At 40.2% G+C, this 19,204-nt stretch overlaps 1 long non-coding RNA gene across 1 annotated transcript in view; it reads left to right on the forward strand.

Moving 5' to 3' along the window:
• The window catches only part of LOC116456986 (uncharacterized), a 39,278-nt gene extending 20,210 nt beyond the window's left edge, over positions 1 to 19,068 (forward strand). The window contains exons 2-3 of the long non-coding RNA XR_004244865.1: positions 17,673 to 17,803; positions 18,794 to 19,068. This is a non-coding gene — a long non-coding RNA (uncharacterized LOC116456986). The remainder of the gene's footprint in view (positions 1 to 17,672; positions 17,804 to 18,793) is intronic.
• Positions 19,069 to 19,204: the final 136 nt, after the last annotated feature.

Genomic DNA, 19,204 nt, shown 5'->3' on the forward strand with positions numbered 1-19,204 from the left:
ATGATCGCTACACTGCCCTCCAGCCTGGGCCACAAAGTAGAACCCTGTTACAAAACACACGCACACAAGAAGAAGTGTAGAAAATTACTCAGCCAAGCATCCAACTTAAGAAGTTATAGAAAGAACAACAACATAAATTCAAGGCAAATAGAAAAGAGTAGATAATTATGAGCAGAAATAGATGAGAGTAAAATAGAGATAATCAATAAACAAAAGTTAGTTTTTTAAAAATGATTAATCAAATAGACAATCATCTGGCAGAATTTATGGCAAAATAAATTGTACACAAATAGACAATATCAAGGACATAAAATGGGAATGTAATCACATACACTTTATAGATTTAAAAGACAATAAGAAATACTATGAACAATTTTTTGCCAATGAATTTGAACCTAGAGAAAAATCTCAAATACTTAGAAAAAAATAGCATGCACTGTGAAAGAAAATAAAGCAGCAATCAAATATCTTTCATGAAAAGATACCGAAATTTAGATGTTTTTATGACAATCTTACCAAACATTCAAAGAAATGATCATCCTATTCTTACATACATGATTCTCCAGAAGATAAAAGAGGAAATGCTGGGTGACATTAGGAAAATGGCAGAAGAAGGATCTCCAAAAATTCACCCCTTTATAAAAGGAACCAAAAACAGTTGAAGACTCACTTGAGAGGCTCTTCTTTATTTGCACTGACAGAGAGATAGCCTATTGCTGAAAGCCTCTCCCATAGGAGCTTACAAAGAAAAGCTGAACAGTGAAATGTCTACAGGAGCTTTGGAAAGGTCTGAAATATTCCTGCGAATCTAGAAGGCTACGTGCATATGCTCAGGCTGCATACATGCTCAGGAAAACATGAGAAGGCCCTAAGCTCTCACCTGCAGCTGACCCTGAGGCTCTGCACAATCAGGAAATGAAGGCCCAGAAAGAGTTGTACATGGCCTGGCTGAGTGCTGATGATGTACCCCAAAATACACTCAGAGCCCCTTGCCAAAGATTGGGAGATTTATTGATTTCAGGCAATTAAGAAAATCCTTGTCCAGGCCGGGCATGGTGGCTCATGCCTGGAACACAAGCATGAGCATAAGCAACAACAATAATAAACCCTGAAGGTGGGTAGAACCTGACTTCCAAGGTAGTCACATTTCAGTTATTGTACTTTTCAGCTCCAAAAGTTTCTTTTGTGAGCCCTCAAGGGGCTAACCTGTCAAGATGGACCCTGAGTGGTTAACTGGGCCTAAATTCAAAATATAGCCAAGTGGCCATTGGCTGACTAGAAGTCACACACTGAGAAATAAAAAGAAAATCCTAAGTCCCCCAACCAACTGAATGGACTCCCTCTTGGCCATGGGGATCCTAGAAGGGTTAATAACTGAATTCCCAGACATGACAAGAAGAGAGGTCAGACACACCTTGTTAAACCCCCACCCTCACTAACCACCATTAGACTTTCTTTCCTAAGGGTTAAACAGAAACCGCCCCTTTTGAAAGACTCGCACCACCACTGACATCAACTAACCACCTGACACTGCTGGGTTCCCCTCCCTTTTTGGAGTTTCAACACAACAGCTGACCAGCATTCCTTTCTAATAAGAGACCATTGACAATGGCCTGATTCTGGTCAGTTCACAGAGGCTGTGCACAAGATGACTTTGTGTCCTTTGTTTCACCTTGGATCTATACAGCCTAATTTTAATGCATTTAAATGTTAAGTCTCCACCCTAAAGTGAACATGGGACATGTGTGATAACATGCATGTTTGCTTACTATGCATGCACACATTCACCCCATCATAAATATTCATAACTCCTCCTATAACCTATTAAATATATACACTTAGACAAACCATTTGGCATAAATTCCAGTCTCGTTCTTCCCTCCCTCAATGTGCCTGCTTCCAATTTCTGCCCTAGGCTACGCTGCCCAACCTGCAGATGGCCAGTCTGCAGGCTGCAACCCTTTATTTTTTTATTTTATTTATTTATTTTTGAGATGGACTCTCCCTCTGTTGCCCAGGCTGGAGTGTAGTGGCGTGATCTTGGCTCACTGCAACCTCCGCCTCCTGGGTTCAAGTGATTCTCCTGCCTCAGCCTCCCCGAGTAGCTGGGACTACAGGCTCACGCCACCACGTCCAGCTAAATTTTTTTTGTATTTTTAGTAGAGACGAGGTTTCACCATGTTGGCCAGGCTGGTCTTGAACTCTTCACCTCAGGTGATCTGCCTGCCTCGGCCTCCCAAAGTGCTGGGATTACAGGCATGAGCCACTGCACCTGGCTGCAACCCTTTATAAGAAATAAAGCTCTCCCCTCCAAATTTTTGAACCTTGTGATTCTTCAGTTGACAACACATACTCTGAGTTCCTGGAAAGCTCCCACACTTGTTTAACTTTGAGACTTAGGTAGCTGCTGTTCCTGTTTATGCTGCTTGAACCAACCAAAGACTGTAAACTGCAGCTACCAATCAGAACTCAGCAAGCATCAACCAATCAGAACTCAGCAAGCATCAACCAAGCCGAACTAAGCAAGTTTGCATCCATTATTTGCATAAGTAGACCAGAATGGTAGCCTGAGCAAGAACTCTATAAAACATAAGCACTTTCTTTGTTCTGTCTGAACACACCTTCATTTTATATCAAAGCCTGTGTATCTCTGGTTTGCAAACCATTTGCTAGAATAAAGTCTCTTTCCTTTTTCTCGAAAGAAAACACTTTTGAGTGGATTTGTTGACACTATTTTTATTTTATTTATTTATTTATTTTTTTTTTGAGACGGAGTCTTTCTCTGTCCCCCAGGCTGGAGTGCAGTGGCGCAATCTCAGCTCACTGCAAGCTCCGCCTCCCGGGTTCACGCCATTCTCCTGCCTCAGCCTCCTGAGTAGCTGGGACTACAGGCGCCCGCCAACACAACCTGCCAATTTTTTTGTATTTTTAGTAGAGACGGGGTTTCACCGTGTTAGCCAGGATGGTCTCGATCTCCTGACCTCGTGATCCGCCCGCCTCGGCCTCCCAAAGTGCTGGGATTACAGGCTTGAGCCACCGCGCCCGGCCTATTTTTATTTTTATAATATCTATCTCTTCATTAATAACCTCTATTTAGTGAGACTTTGCTCTAATACTTTTTTTAGTTCTTTAGAAATCAACTCCTTTTGTTCTTGGACCATATTTAAGATAGCTGACTTAAAGCCTTTCTCTACTAAATCTAACATCTGGAATTCTGGGACAGTTTCTACTGATTACTTTCCCCCATCATGTATGAGCTATACGTTCTTGTTTCTCTTTATGTCTCTTAATTTTTTGCTGAACACTGGACATTTGTTTTTTTCCCAGTTTTTGGCTGTTATGAATAATGTTGCTATGAACATTCATGTACAAGTTTTTGTGTGGACATATGTTTTCATTTCTTTTGGATGTATTTCTAGTAGATGAATTGCTGGATCATATGGTAACTCTATGTTTAACTTTCTGAGGAACTGCCAAACTGTTTTCCAAAGTGCTACACCATTTTGCATTTCACTAGCAGTGTATGAGGGTTCCCATTTCTCCACATTCTCACCAACACGTTATTTTTCTTCGGATTTCAGCCATCCTTACGGGTGTGAAGTGGTAACTCATTGTGGTTTTGATGTATATTTCTCTGATGGATAATGATGGTGAGAATCTTTTCTTGTGCTCATTGGCCACTTGTGTATCTTCCTAGGAGAAATTTCCATTTATTATAACCTTTTGAATCCACTCTACTCATAGTGCCCTTGATATAACTACCCTTTGTTTTAAGAGCCTGTTTTTCATTCTCCTCTTACTTGAATGATAAGCATCATTCTCTCCTATAAACACTTTCTTCACTTGGCTTCCCAAACAGCCTACGCTCCTTCCTCCTTGATCGCACTCCTTTTCTGTCACCTTTACTGCTTCCTCCTCAACTCCAGGATCTAGCCATTAGGGGGCCTCCATGACTCAGTTGTTGAGCCTCTTCTGCTGTCTATTTATACTCATGCCCTTGAAGACCACATCCAACTCATGGCTTTAAATATCATCTTTATGCTGGAGACTCCCACATTTATATCTCCAGCTGGACCTCCCCTTGGATCTCAGGTCCACTGCCTACTCCAGCGATGTTTAATACCTAACTTCTCCTCAAAATGGAAGTTGCCCACCAAAGCTGCCCTTTACAAATTCTTCCTTTCTCAGAAAATGTCAGCTTCATCAAACTTCTAATTGCTCAGGCCAAAAACTGTAGTGTCATCCCTGAGTCCTCTTTCTCTCACAATTCAATCTGTCAGTAAATCCTGGCAATTCTCCCTTCAAATATATCAGGAATTCTTAGCCCTAAGAAAATCATGAGACAGTCATTAAAAATAGCTCGTGGGCCAGGTATGATAGGCATGATGGCTCACATCTGTAATCCTAGCACTTTGGGAGGCCGAGGTGGGTGGATCACTTGAGCCCAGGAGTTTGAGACCAGCCTGGGCAACATGGCAAAAACCCATATCTACAAAAAAATACAAAAATTAGCCAGGCATGGTGGTGCACGCCTGTAGTCCCAACTACTTGGGAGGCTGAAGTGGGAGGATTGTTTGAGCCCGTGAGGTCAAGGCTGTGGTGAGCTGTGTTCGGGCCACTGCATTCCAGCCTGGATGACAGAATGAGGCCCTATCTCAAATAATAATAATAATCATAATAAAAAAAGGAAAAAACAGTTTGCAGACATCTTATGTAAACCATGCAGTTGAGAAGTAGCAGGCAAGTCCTATGTAAAGTGTGTTTCCAACAATGCAAAATATGCCTCTAATAAAGATTTGAAAAAAACCCACAGAAATAATATCCTAAATAAGCTGCAGAGGTATTTTCATATTATCCCATATTTTTCTTTGAAAATATTTATCAAGCTACAAAACGCAAAGGAGATTTCAGAGTTCACGGATGTTTATGAAGTAGAATACCATTTTAAATAGCCCTGTGACATAAATGAAGCTGGGGTTGTGGGGGTGGGGACTCATTTCTGGAGGCCTACTTGTGCCATGCACTGCACTAATTGTTTTTCACATACTATCTCATTGAATTCTCTGACCCTTTTTTAAAAAGGTGTGATTGACATGCAGTAAGTGTTTTAAATGTTTAATGTGTGATTTGATAAGTTTTGACATGTATATACCTGTGAAACTATCACCAAATCAGGATCATAGACATATCCACCACCTCAAGTTTCCTTGCCCCTTTGTAATTCTTTCTACCCACCCCTCTCTGCTTCCCAGGTCCCCAAATAACCATTGATCTGCTTACCGTCACTGTAGATTAGTTTGCATTTTCTGGAGTTTTATGTAAATTGAATAATACTTTATGTATTATTTTTTGGCCTTATTTCTTCCAAATACTTTTTTTTTAAGAGATGGGGGTCTTGCTATGTTGACCAGGCTGGTCGTAACTCCTGGGCTTAGGTAAGCCTGCCACCTCCGCCTCCCAAAGTGCTGGGATTACAGGCATGAGCCACTGCGCCTGGCCCCAAATAATTTTTGATGTCTTCTTCACATCTTATGGTTGAAGAAATAGATTCATAGAGGTTACATAAGTTTCCTAAAATGATATAGTAATAAGAAATGGACCTGGAATTCCAACCCAGTTCCACCTGTCACTTCATTGTGTTGAAAGTGAAGCCCCGAGGGCTGGGCGCGGTGGCTCAAGCCTGTAATCCCAGCACTTTGGGAGGCCGAGGCGGGCGGATCACGAGGTCAGGAGATCGAGACCATCCTGGCTAACACGGTGAAACCCCGTCTCTACTAAAAATACAAAAAATTAGCCGGGCGTGTTGGCGGGCGCCTGTAGTCCCAGCTACTCGGGAGGCTGAGGCAGGAGAATGGCGTGAACCCGGGAGGCGGAGCTTGCAGTGAGCCGAGATCGCGCCACTGCACTCCAGCCTGGGGGACAGAGCAAGACTCCGTCTCAAAAAAAAAAAAAAAAAAAAAAAAAAAAAGAAAGTGAAGCCCTGAGTGGTTAAATGAATTGTCAAAGGTTATAATGCCAGCAAGTAGCCAAAGTAGGACAGAGCCCACTATGCCACATGCCTCTTGGTTATTTATGTGGCTATTGGAAAGAGCATATGACTCATTTTACATTTCACTAATACTGCATTTTCAGAAGTCTCAACCATTAACTCAACTTTAACAATGACCTCAGGCAGAAGATCCAATGTGGTATGTTTTGGCAAAAGTTTCCTTCAACAATTTCTTTCAACTTGTCAGAATAGAGAAATCTACTTTTTTAGAAATTGCCTTTGATTTCCCTTCAATTATTGTCCTCTTTAGAAATATACTTGAAATGAGGTTAAAGGAAACCATTGGCTGTTTGGGCTTTTTTCCACTTCAGTTTTCTCTTTTAAAATATTTGTTTGCAGTGAATTATCATCACCTTTGTTACCACCGCTTTATATTTTAGGTGGCCTAGATTGTCAAGGTAATGCATGAAATTGCAGCAAAAGAATTTGGTTTGTGATTTTCTAAAACTGCCACATTGTTACAGCTTGATTTCTAATAAATGTATTTATTAGGCTTATATTTAAGAGATCATGTAAGTTTTATCCTAAACACTAGTTTAGTATCTGCAAAGTTTGATTAGTGGGTTGGGAGTTGTTTACATACTAAAAAACAAGTTTAAAAAAATAGAAAGGGCCGGGCACAGTGGCTCACGCCTGTAATCCCAGCACTTTGGGAGGCCGAGGCGAGCAGATCACGAGGTCAGGAGATCGAGACCATCCTGGCTAACACAGTGAAACCGTGTCTCTACTAAAAATACAAAAAATTAGCCAGGCGTGGTGGCAGGTGCCTGTAGTCCCAGCTACTCGGAGAGGCTGAAGCAGGAGAATGGCGTGAACCCGGGAGGCGGAGCTTGCAGTGAGCTAAGATTGCGTCACTGCACTCCAGCCTGGGCAACAGAGCGAGACTCTGTCTCAAAAAAGTAAATAAATAAATAAAAATAAATAAAAATTATCAAAAAATAAAAAAGAAAGATATAAAATAATTTATAAGCAATAAAATGAGAGCCTTAGAAAGTATTGAAATTATGGAATGCTTATCGGAAAGGCAGGGGAAAGACTTTCCCACTGTTTTCAATCATCTTCTTTAAAAAATGATTTTAATTTTGTGCAGCTACTGTTCTCTATGCATGTCAAGTGTCAGAAACCACATGTGTCAACAAAGTTCCTGAATATTGTGGATAACTAACATATGAAAAATAATGCTGTATATCTATTGGGGCAGAGTTTTTAAGGAGATGAAATGGCATTAGCTCCCATGCCACAAAAGCAAACTAGACTACTGTGGGGAAATATGTCAGTATGAACATTAGTTGAAACATAAGACAGATTTACGAGAGTACAAGTCAGCACTGGGTGCGGTGGCTCCTGTCTGTAATCCCAGCACTTTGGGAGGCTGAGGTGGAAGAATCGCTCGAGGCCAGGGGTTTGAGACCAGTCTGGGTAACATAGTGAGAACCTGTTTCTACAAAAATAAAATAAAACAAAATTAGCCTGGCATGGTGGGGCATGCCTGTAGTCCTAGCTACGCTGGAGGCAGGAGGATCACTGGAGCCTAGGAGTTCAAGGCTGCAGTGAGCTGTGATCATGCCAATGCACCCCAGCCTGGGTGACAGAGTGAGACCCTGTTTCAAAAAAGAAAGAAAGAAAGGTGGGGGAAAGAAATAGAAAGAAAAAACATTTAAGTCAGAAAGGAATAGAAATCATCTTTAGAGTCTGGCTCTATAAGCCTCCTATTCCCAGATGTACGCCCAGCAACACAGCAGAGTAAGAATAAAGTACTAAACATTTAAAAAAATAATGCTATTGATGAGGCGTAGCCAGCCTTAATCTTTTCTCCTGAAAATTTCCAAGTTATAGATTTGAGCTTGTATTTATGAGACACTGAAACAACACTGACATTTTTTTAGAGGAAAATGAACTGTATACATGGAACCTAGAAAATTAATAAAGACATAAAAAATACAAACCTTATAAAGAGATTTTTCATGACCTCTGTACTCATGAAACCTGCTTGTTCAGAACTCTAATATTGTCAAACTTATCTTTTATTTATTTGTTTATATGTTTCTTTATTTTTATGTAGCATATCGGGCCAAAGAGGTTATACACAGGGCAACATTTATATAGGTTATAAGAGAGAAATATATACGTTCAAAGCAGCCATCACCGACTCTGCTCACCAAGCTCTTCCATCAAACTTTCCCACTAAACTACTCCTTACAGCAGAAGAACCTTGAACTCCGGAGGCCTTCAATTGCCTGCCTCAGAAAAAATGTGTCTTTTGAGATAGATAGTTGGATGGATGGATGGACGGATGGACAGATGGACAGACAGACAGAAAGACAGGCAGGCAGGCAGACAGATGTAGTAAAGAAAGAAGTCAAAGTTTACTATTAGAACATCTAGTTGAAAAACATGAAATCAAGAGAACAAAAATATAAAAATGAACATTAGGATAAGAGGTAGGAAATGAAATGTTCTAATTCAGGCATTGATTTTAGCTGTTTTTGACTTCAGTGACATTTTATTTTAGAGATAACAAGTTCCTGAATCTCTCTATTTTTGTATGTCCTACATTCTATTAGCACAAAGTGGAGAAGACACAAAATGTGGAAAGAGATGAAGATACTCACATATTTTTCCAGTTGCCTTGGGAAAGTTATTGTACCTCTCTGAATTTCATTTTTCCCATATGGAAAATATGAATACTCATAGTACCCACCTCACAGAATACCTCTGGGGTTAAGTGAATTCATATATGCACAACACTTAGCAAATAGGAAGCCCTCAAGCATGTTAGTTACCATACAGGAAAGTACTAAAAGCCTATTTATTATAGGTTCGTTTCTCGGAACCATAAAGGCCTGGGCTTGCTCCAGGTTTTCTGCTTTTCTTGCTTGGCCTGCGGGAGGGAGGCTGTCTTCCTCTGTGGTTCAAAGCAGCCATCACAAACTCTGCTCATCCAGCTTTCCCGTCATGCTTTCCCTCTAACTTACCCCTTACAGCAGAAGAACTGAGCTCTGGAGGTCCCCAGTTGCCTGCCTCCAGAGAAATGTGCCTTTTGACATCTCGTGTTTCATCTAAAAAACTTTTGCCCACATTTTAGTCTACTTCATTATATATGTGTGTGTATGTGTGTGTGTGTATTTTTGTTTTTGTTTTTGTTTTTGAGACGGGAGTCTCGCTCTATTACCCAGGCTGGAGTACAGTGGCGCGATCTTGGCTCACTGAAACCTTTGCCTCCCGGATTCAAGCTATTCTCCTGCCTCAACCTCCTGAGTAGCTGGGATTACAGGCGCCCGCCACCATGCCCAGCTAATTTTTGTATGTTTAGTAGAGATGGGGTTTCACCATGTTGGCCAGGGTATTGAACTCCTGACCACAGGTGATCCGCCTGCCCCAGCCTCCTAAAGTGCTAGGATTACAGGCGTGAGCCACCGTGCCTGGTCTCTATATATGTTCTAATATTAAGTATTTTCTCCAAATTTCCTAACACATTTGTCACTCCAGGAGGATGTAGGTTTATCCTGTGATTTCCAATAACTCCTAGAATGTGTTATATGTTCCCATGGTATAAAGAACTCAGTTTTAGAAAGAGAGACTGACTCCCAGTTCTTAGGATCTGTTTAGTCAGGAAGAATCAAGGAAGGCAGGTCTCTCGTCTCAAGCAGGAATTTAACCACTCTGAGGACGTGGAACCAGTGTGGGAACGGGCCCTGCAAGAGGGTGATTCAGCTCAGATGGAACAGAGAGGCCGGACACGGAGTTGGAGAAAGACCCAGTTCTGATGATATCACTCTAGTCCTCGTCATCACCAGCCTCTTATATTCTTCTTATAAGAATACCAGCCATGGCCTGGCCCGGTGGCTCACGCCTGTAATTCCAGCACTTTGGGAGGCCAAGGTGGGCGGATCACGAGGTCAGGAGTTCGAGGCCAGCCTGACCAACATGGTGAAACCCTGTCTGTACTAAAAATACAAAAACACTAGTGGGCGTGGTGGTGCGTGCCTGTAATCCCAGCTACTCGGGGGGCTGAGACAGGAGAATAGCTTGAACCTGGGAGGCGGAGGTTGCAGTGAGCCGAGATCACGCAATTGCATTCCAGCCTGGGCGACAGAGCGAGATTCCGTCTCAAAAAAAAAAAAAGAATACCAGCATATTGGATTAGGGAATACTCCTGGACTCTTGAGTTGCATTTTCTCTTTTGCTCTGGCCTGCTCTGGCCCTATGCCTTGAGATGCCCTAATTTGGTGGGTCATCTCCAACCTCAATTTAAAAAAATGAGAATTACTTTGTAAACATAGATTATTGTATGAACTATATACCTATGTTCTCAAATGCAGTGATGGAGCATTAATTATATATACATGTTTTTCCAGCTTGGCTTACTTTTTACTTTTTTTATTTTTTAACATTGTGGTAAAATACATGTAACAAAATTGACTATCTTTTTTTTTCTTTTTTCTTTTTTTTTTTTTTGAGGCGGAGTCTCGTTCTGTCACCCAGGCTGAAGTGCAGTGGCGCAATCTCGGCTCACTGCAAGCTCCGCCTCCCAGGTTCACGCCATTCTCCTGCCTTAGCCTCCTGAGTAGCTGGGAGTACAGGAGCCCGCCACCACGCCCGGCTAATTTTTTGTATTTTTAGTACAGATGGGGTTTCACTGTGTTAGCCAGGATGGTCTCGATCTCCTGACCTCGTGATCTGCCCGCCTTGGCCTCCCAAAGTGCTGGGATTACAGGCATGAGCCACCGCACCTGGCCTAAAATTGACTATCTTAATCATTTTTAAGTGTACAGTTCAGCAGCATTAAGTACATTCCTATTGTGCAACCATCAACATCATCCATCTCCAGAACACTTTTCACCTTGCAAAACTGAAATTCTGTATCCATAAAACAGTAACTCCCTATTGCCCCCTTCCCCCAAGCTCCTGGCAACAGGATTAGTTATATTTGAAATATAGAAGATTGTCTGAGGCCAATACCTATGGGAGATTGTACTCCAAAACTTGAGACATGTATTGTGTCTCTTGTTATTGCAATCACATTTGAAGGATCCATTTATCAGATTTCCTGTTCATTCTACATATTTTCGCAAAATCAATACTGAAATAAGTTGGAGGTAAAGTCACTTTTTGGACCTAGGGAGTTTTTAAAGTGCGGTCAATATGTCATCACAGAAAAAGAAAATAACATTTTGCAAGAATTATTTGGACTTCATTATTTTGTCTTTGACACCTCTGGCCGTCTCTAAAGTTTATAGATATTAGTTTAGGTTAATGAACATTTTCCTGGCTGGGTGAGGCGGCTCATGCCTGTAATCCCAGCACTTGGGGAGGCGGAGGTGCGTGGATCACTGGAGCTCAGGAGTTCGAGACCAGCCTGGCCAACATGGTGTAACCCCGTCTCTACTAAAAATACAAAAATTAGCTTGGCATGGTGGTGGATGCCTGTAATCCCAGCTACTCGGGAGGCTGAGGCAGGAGAATTGCCTGAACCCAGGTGGCAGAGGTTGCAGTGAGCTGATATTGCATTATTGCACTCCAGCCTGGGCAACAAGAGTGAAACACTGTCTCAAAAAAAAAAAAAAAAAAAAAATTTCCTGTATAATTTTTAACTATTTATAAAGGTATTTATTTGGAATGAATAGATAGATGTATTAGTTTCCTAGGGCTGCCATAACAAAGCATACAAAACAAAAGTCTATTCCCTTGCAGTTCTGGATGCTAGAAGTTTGAAATAAAACTGAATGTCAGCAGGTTGGTTCCTAGTGAGGGCTCTGAGGTCATGTCTACTCCATGCCTCTCTCATAGCTTCTTTTGACAGCCAGCAATCTTTGGTGTCCCTTGGCTTATAAATGGATCGCTCTAATCTTTGCCTCCATCTTCCTGGGGGCATTCTCCCTGTGTCTTCACGTAGTTGTCTTCTTATAAGAATACCAGCCATATTGGATTAGGGGCCCACCCTATCCAGTATGATCACATCTTAACTAATTTACATCTGTTTGGCCTTGTTATGAAATAAGGTCTCATTCTGAGATACTAGCTTAGGACACCAACATATCTTTTTGGGTGGATGCAATTCAACCCAAAACAGTCAGCCAGGATGAGCCTGATTAATGGCTTGTGTCTTTTATAATACTCTGATAGTTTAACTTTTTTTGGACTAACAGGCCAAATAGCACAATAACCAACTAATTGCCTACTACTTACTAGGTGTGCAAATATGTTTGTTAAATGAATGTTGCTACCAAACAGTTTAGGAATAACAAAAGAGAAGAATCTCAACCATTGGCCTGGTGAATGGGTGAAATCACTGTTGCTTGCCATATAGGAATTGGGCTTTGGCAATTCTGAGAAGAAGGAAACTCCTTCCCTTTCCAACTATTGGGATAACTGTGCCCACTGGGGACCGGGTGCAGTGGCTCAAGCCTGTAATTCCAGCACTGTGAGAGGCCAAGGTGGGCAGATCACCTGAGGTCAGGAGTTTGAGGCCAGCCTGGCCAATATGGTGAAACCCCATCTCTACTAAAAATACAAAAATTAGCTGGGCATGGTGGCGGGCGCCTGTAATCCCAGCTACTCAGGAGGCCGAGGCAGAATAGCTTGAACCCAGGGGGCAGAGGTTGCAGTGAGCCAAGATCGTGCCACTGTACTCCAGCCTGGGCGACAGAGTCAGACTCTGTCTCAAAAACAAACAAAAAAAGTATGCTTATTGGGAAATTGGGTCTTTGGAGGCAACAATTATTTCCATGTTACAGCAAAGCTCCAAAAAGGAAAATGTTTTTCCTTAAAGTATCATTTCAAGTAAATTTATGCTTAATATATATGGACAGCTTTTAGGCCAAGAACACTGAGAGGAAAACAACTTTCTATGTATTTGGACAGAAAGAGTTAGAAAGGGAGGAAAGAACAAGAGAAATACTGCGTTTTGAGATTGATTTTGTGTGCATTTAATATGTTCCAAAACCAATAAATTCCCATGAATCACTTATTTGCATTGCATTTCATTTCATACATGTTTACTTTTGAAAGAACACTCTTATTCTCTGAGTCTTTTTCCATTATTTTATTTTAGTCTATGTGTATCATTATATTTAAAGTGACTTTCTTGTAAATAGCATATAATTGGGCCTTTTATTTTTATTGTCAACCTGAGAATCTCTGTCTTTTAATTGGAGTGTTCAGACCATTTACATTTAATGTAATCATTAATATGGTTGGATTTAAGTACATAATTGTATTATTGTCTATTTGTTTCCAATGCTTTTGTTCTTCTCTTCTTCCTTTCCTATATTCTTTTGGATTATTTAAATACTTGTTAGTATTCTATTTCACTTTATGTGTTATATTTTTGGCAGTTTTTCTCTCTTTTTAGTGGTTGCTGTAGGAATTATTAAAGCAAAGTAGTCTGAATACATTGGTTAAAATAATTATTATTATTTTTTCTTTATAACTTCACTTGCAAACCTGAGCAGATTTATGAGGCACTGTGAGCTTAAACCACTTTGGGATTGAGGCCAATACTCCAAACCACATTGGATTTATATAAACACCAGTCACTCTGATAAAAGCATTCTGCTTGACTGACTCCATCAACTCACTGGCATTTTCTATGGTCAAATTCAGTAAAAATAAGGTGAGAGCAAAAGTCTTTTATCCACGAGATTCATGTCAGCTAAAGAAGTAGCAGCAGACTTAGGACAACATAAAAGGTTAAGCCGTTTTACTAATACCATTCTCAAACTTGAGAAGTTACATAGATTTTCATGAGCTTAGAGTTTAGTAGATGTAGAGAATATTTATCAAAATAAAGAAGGTGAATAAATAGAAATATAGTACATTTGGCTAGGCGCGGTGACTCATGCCTGTAATCCCAGCACTTTGGGAGGCCTAGGCAGGTGGATCATGAGGTCAGGAGATCGAGACCATCCTGGCTAACACAGTGAAACCCCGTCTCTACAAAAAATTAGCCCGGCATGGTGGCAGGTGCCTGTAGTCCCAACTACTTGGGAGGCTGAAGCAGAAGAATGGCATGAACCCAGGAGGTGGAGCTTGCAGTAAGCCGAGATTGCACCACTGCACTCCAGCCTGGGCAACAGTGAGAAACTCCATCTCAAAAAAAAGAAAAAAAAAATAGTACATTTATCTATCCACACATACATATATACACACATATATATGATAATTCAATAGAGTAAAAATGTCAGTTCTCCTCAAATTAATCTATATTAAATTTAATACTGGCCAGGTGCTGTGGCTCACACCTGTAATCCCAGCACTTTGGGAGGCTGAGGTGGGCAGACCACTGAGGTCAGGAGTTTGTGACCAGCCTGGCCAACATGGTGAAATCCCGTCTCCACTAAAAATACAAAAATTAGCTTCGCATGGTGGCGCGTGCCTGTAATCCCAGCTACTTGGGAGGCTGAGGCAGGAGAATCACTTGAGCCTGGGAGGCAGAGGTTTCAGTGAGCCAAGACTGTGCCACTGCACTCCAGTCTGTGTGACAGAGTGAGACTCTGTTTAAAAAAAAAAAATTAATACCAATAAAATTCTAAAGATTTTTCACCAAAATTGATATTGGAATTATAAATTTTACGTGGAAAAGATATTATGAAAGAAGATCTAAGTCAGTCTTGATAAACCAGGACAGAGAAGAGAGACCCACACTACCAGATATCAAGATCTATTACAAAGGTATAGAAACAAAAATAGTGCAGTATTAGCACCCTAATTGAAGAAGTAATCTATGAAAGGGAATACAGAGCATAGGAACAGACCAATGAGAATTGGACATATAATAGAGGTGACATTATAAATAAGTGGCAATGGAAAGATTGTTTGATACGTTGCATTAGAACAGTTGGCTTTCTGCTTGCAAAGTTATATCCCTGTTTCACAGTGTATTAGAAAACAAATTAAAGTTTAAATGTGAGAACGAAACAAAGTAAAATACACAAAACTTGTAACCTGTCAGACTGTAATAGGGAAAAATATTTTTATGACCTGAAGTAAAAAAAATTTTTTTAATTTAGAATATTTTTTCTAGTCATATTTTGAGTGATGGAAAAAAATAACACATTAAAATTTGTAGAAACAGCTTTGAAATATATATATTTTAAGATTTTAGATATTAACTATATACATATCTACATATATATATATAGATAGATATATGAGGAGAAAGAGATCTATCCCCCTGCCTCACCTAGTATTTCCTCTTCTTCTCCTCTTTCCCTAAGTGTTCTCTTACAAAATTCAGACTCCAGGCAAAACTTTTTCTAGTACATTTTTAATTTTGCTCTTTTTATGACAATAAATAACATAAATAACATGCATGTGATATTGTACCTAATGGTCTCAGAACTGTTATCTGATACAAACTTTAACATAATTTCAACAGAACTAACTGTTTTTCTATTAGTGATAACTTTCTAGAGAGGATATGAAGCTAGAACAAAAAGGTAAAAACTGGTAGAATATTAGCCTGCTCCACTTTTCCTGTACCCTATTCCTTCACTTGGAAACTTTATTCCAAGAATTTTGCCAGTGCATGACGGAAGAAAATATATGGTGATTTGTCATGTTTGCTAATGCTATAACTTTGATTTTTAAACTTTTAGTGTCTAAATAAGAGTTAAATTATTACTTGCAAAGCCATTGGCTTGGAAACCATTTTCATGAGAAATCATATCTCATTTGATTAAAATAAAGACAGAAAATTCAACCTCAAGGAAAGCTCATTTGTCTTCTACAAATAGCATTTCAGAGAGTCAAAGAAATTAGAGGTAGAAAAATCAATTAGAGCTAATCTACCAGCTTGTCAGAAAAGATTGCTTTCTACGAAATATATTCTAGCTCTTTGTCCAGGTTAATTCTAAAAGTCTCACGGGATGGAGCACTTGTTATAACCTTTTGAAGTTTTTCCTTTTATCTAATTGACCCTACGAAGAATCTTTTTTTTTTGCTAATATCTAACTTCCATGTTAGCTACTAATTCTATACTATTACTTTTAATCATACCTCTTCCTATACTAATGTCCCTTCCCCCCCCAAGTTCGGTTTTTATGATCTCAGATATTTGTAAGGAGCTAGCTTTCTTTCATTTAACCTAATGACAAATGTTTGCTTGTTATAATAAGCTCTTAAAAGCAAAAGAAATCTTTAGATCTTTTTTCTCCATCTTCCTTTCTTTTCTTATTTTGCAGACCTTGTAATGAGGCACTTAAAAGTGAAGATACTGGCAGGAACAAATAGAGAAAGGAGACTATAAATCCCTTGCTTGATCAAGAAGACTATCAATATCTTTGCAAATTAGCAATATATATCTTACCTATCTCTGGGATGAGCAAAGCATTTTCTCTTGCAAATGATTTCAAGTTCTTTTTAAATGTCTTCTCTCTCAGTGTTTTTCATTTCAGATTCCCCATTCCTGTTTAATTATGTTTATATGAATTTAAAATGGAGTATTTTTTCAGGTTGGATGGTGTAATTTATGTACCCTGTGAACATGAAGGTGATGGTTTTCCTCTATTCACAAGATTTAAATTCTTGCCCTTATCATGCAGACAATTAATTGTGAGGCACCCTGCACATTGGTGCTCTGGAGTCAAGTTTCTGCTGTTTGATGATAACCAAAAGAGGGATTCTATGAGGGGTGAGAGATATCATATAACCAGGGAAGGAGATTGCCCTGAGCATAAGAACATAAATTCCTTGTAGCCGGAATCAGTTCAATAAAATGCCAGTGTCTACACTAACAACTCCTGGTAACCTGGGGGAAGGGCAGAGACAAAGAGTGTGATAAATTTTATTGTGTGCTTTTGTGCTCATTTAATTGAGTTTCTATGAATTTGTGTATAGAGCTTTCCATTACCATTGTTCAGGAATGATTGAATAAGTGTTTATGAAATTTACTAAATATGTTTTTCAATATTGAAAATGTACAGAAACATTTAATTAGCTTTCTCTGCTTACCAAGACACTGTCAGCGCTTTAAATAACAAAGATGTGGTAAGAATTTTCTAGAAAAAGGGCCCTGTACTACCTTTCACAGAGTCCTAACATCTCTTTAGGTAAAAGCCTATGCTCTGGAGCAAGACTGCCTTCTTCAGATTCTGCCTCGGTCCCTTAGCTGTGTGACCTTTGGAAAGTAATTTCACTCCCTTGGCCTCAGTTTCCTCTGTTATAAAAGAGTAATCAGCCTATCTGAGGAAAAACTATTATAAATTGAGACTAAATTGCGTTAACGTTTGGATGGTTTTGTTTGTTTGTTTGTTTGTTTTTTGAGTCAGAGTCACACTCTGTTATCCAGGCTAGAGTGCAGTGGTGTGATCTTGGCTCACTGCAGCCTCTGCCTCCTGAGTTCAAGCAATTCTGCTGCCTCAGCCTCCCTAGTAGCTGGGATTACAGGTGTGCACCACCACGCCTGGCTAATTTTTGTATTTTTAGTAGAGAAGCGGTTTTACCATGTTGCCCAGACTGGTCTCAAACTCTGTGAACTCAAGCGATCCACTGGCCTCAGCCTCCCAAAGTGCTGGGATTACAGGTGTGAGCCACTGTGCCCAGTGAGTTAATGTTTGTGAAGTGCTTAGTACAGTGCCTTAAAATCTAATTTAATTTTTTCTTCCTTTCATTCATTAAACAGATATTTATCAAGTGTCTTCTGTGTGATGTGGCTGAAAATAGGAATTTACAGCATAGCAACCTAACTGTACTATGTGTGAAGTGCTACAAAAACATATGGCAAGCTCTGGAATCAAGAAGTGAGCAGGCCAGGTGTGGTGGCTCATGCTTGTAACCCCACGACTTTGGGAGCCCCAGGTGGGAGGATTGCTTGAGCTCAGGAATTTGAGTCCAGCCTGGGCAACATAGTGAGACCTCAACTCAACGAAAAATAAAAAAATTATCTGGGTGTGGTGGTGCACACTTGTGGTCCCAGCTACTAGGAAGGCTGAGCCAGGGAGGTCAGGCCCCAGTGAGTCATGAACGTGCCACTGCACTCCAGCCTGGGTGACAGAGCGAGACTATTTCAGGCAAAGGGAACAGCATAAGCAAAGGCACCAAAACTTGTAAGTGCAAGATTTGTTTGCCTGTGAGTGACCAAATATAGGTAAAGATCATTGGGTGGGTGAGTGGCAGAGGGGATAAGATGCTCTTCCTACTTCAGCCAAGTTGCAAAGGTTCAGGAACTGTGGCCACAGCAAGTGGCCAGTGGGGTTGTGCTATTGGTGACACACTGTGCCGTGGTCTTGTCTGTTATTTGCCGCCAGTCCTCCATGGATGCCGACCCTTTTCTTAACCTGATTCTCCATCTTTGGGTTGAGGCAGTGAGCTGCCTGACAACTCTCCCAGAAATTATTTTTTCTGGATAAGTTAACAAGAATGAGTTCCTTTTGCTTGTAACCAAGAGATGTCTCAAACAATAGAGAATTTAATCTTTTTGGCATGTCATCTGAATTTCCTAAATTTTAATTAATAAATATGAAGTACTGCTGTAATAAAATACTTGTATTTAATATAAAAATCAAATGTAAATGTAAAATATAAAAAATTTAAATGGAAAATTATTTAAAATGTAAAAAAAAAAATTCATGTTGAGACAAAAGGATAAGATGGATAATTAATAATAGTGGGAACAATTTGAAGATAATCTCTATTGAGTGCTTGCCTGTGGGCCAGATACGTTGTTATGAGCTTCATGTGCAATATCTCACGTGCTTGGTAACAACAATAAGATATTCATGCTATGATTACCATTGTTTTCAGATGAGGAAACTGAGGGGTGAAGAGCTTAAGTCGTCTGCCCAAAACGAGCAGTGAGAGAGTGATGCAGCCAGGGTTTAAACCCAGGTAGCCCAAATACAGCATCTACAATCTATCTCAAATCTATGGCATCACAGATGAGCTGGTGTCCACCTTTCCCTGAAGGAGTTGAAGGAGCTTTTATAGAAGAGGTGATATCTGAACTGGACCTTAGAGAGTAAGTAAAATTCTGCCAGATAAAGAACATGTAAAAGTGTTAGTCCAGCCTGAGATTTGTGTGCAAGGGCAGAGTCGGGAAAGGCCACTGCGTGTTTCCAGGAATGCCTCACGGGCATAAGTTGCTGGGGTGTGGGTGTAGTGGGGGTTGGGTAGAGGGAGAGGTATGAGCTGGGGATGGGGTGGCTGAAAAAAGAG

The sequence above is a fragment of the Hylobates moloch genome, unplaced genomic scaffold, assembly GCF_009828535.3.
Source record: "Hylobates moloch isolate HMO894 unplaced genomic scaffold, HMol_V3 SCAFFOLD_17, whole genome shotgun sequence".
In the NCBI taxonomy this organism is placed as follows: Eukaryota; Metazoa; Chordata; class Mammalia; order Primates; family Hylobatidae; genus Hylobates; species Hylobates moloch.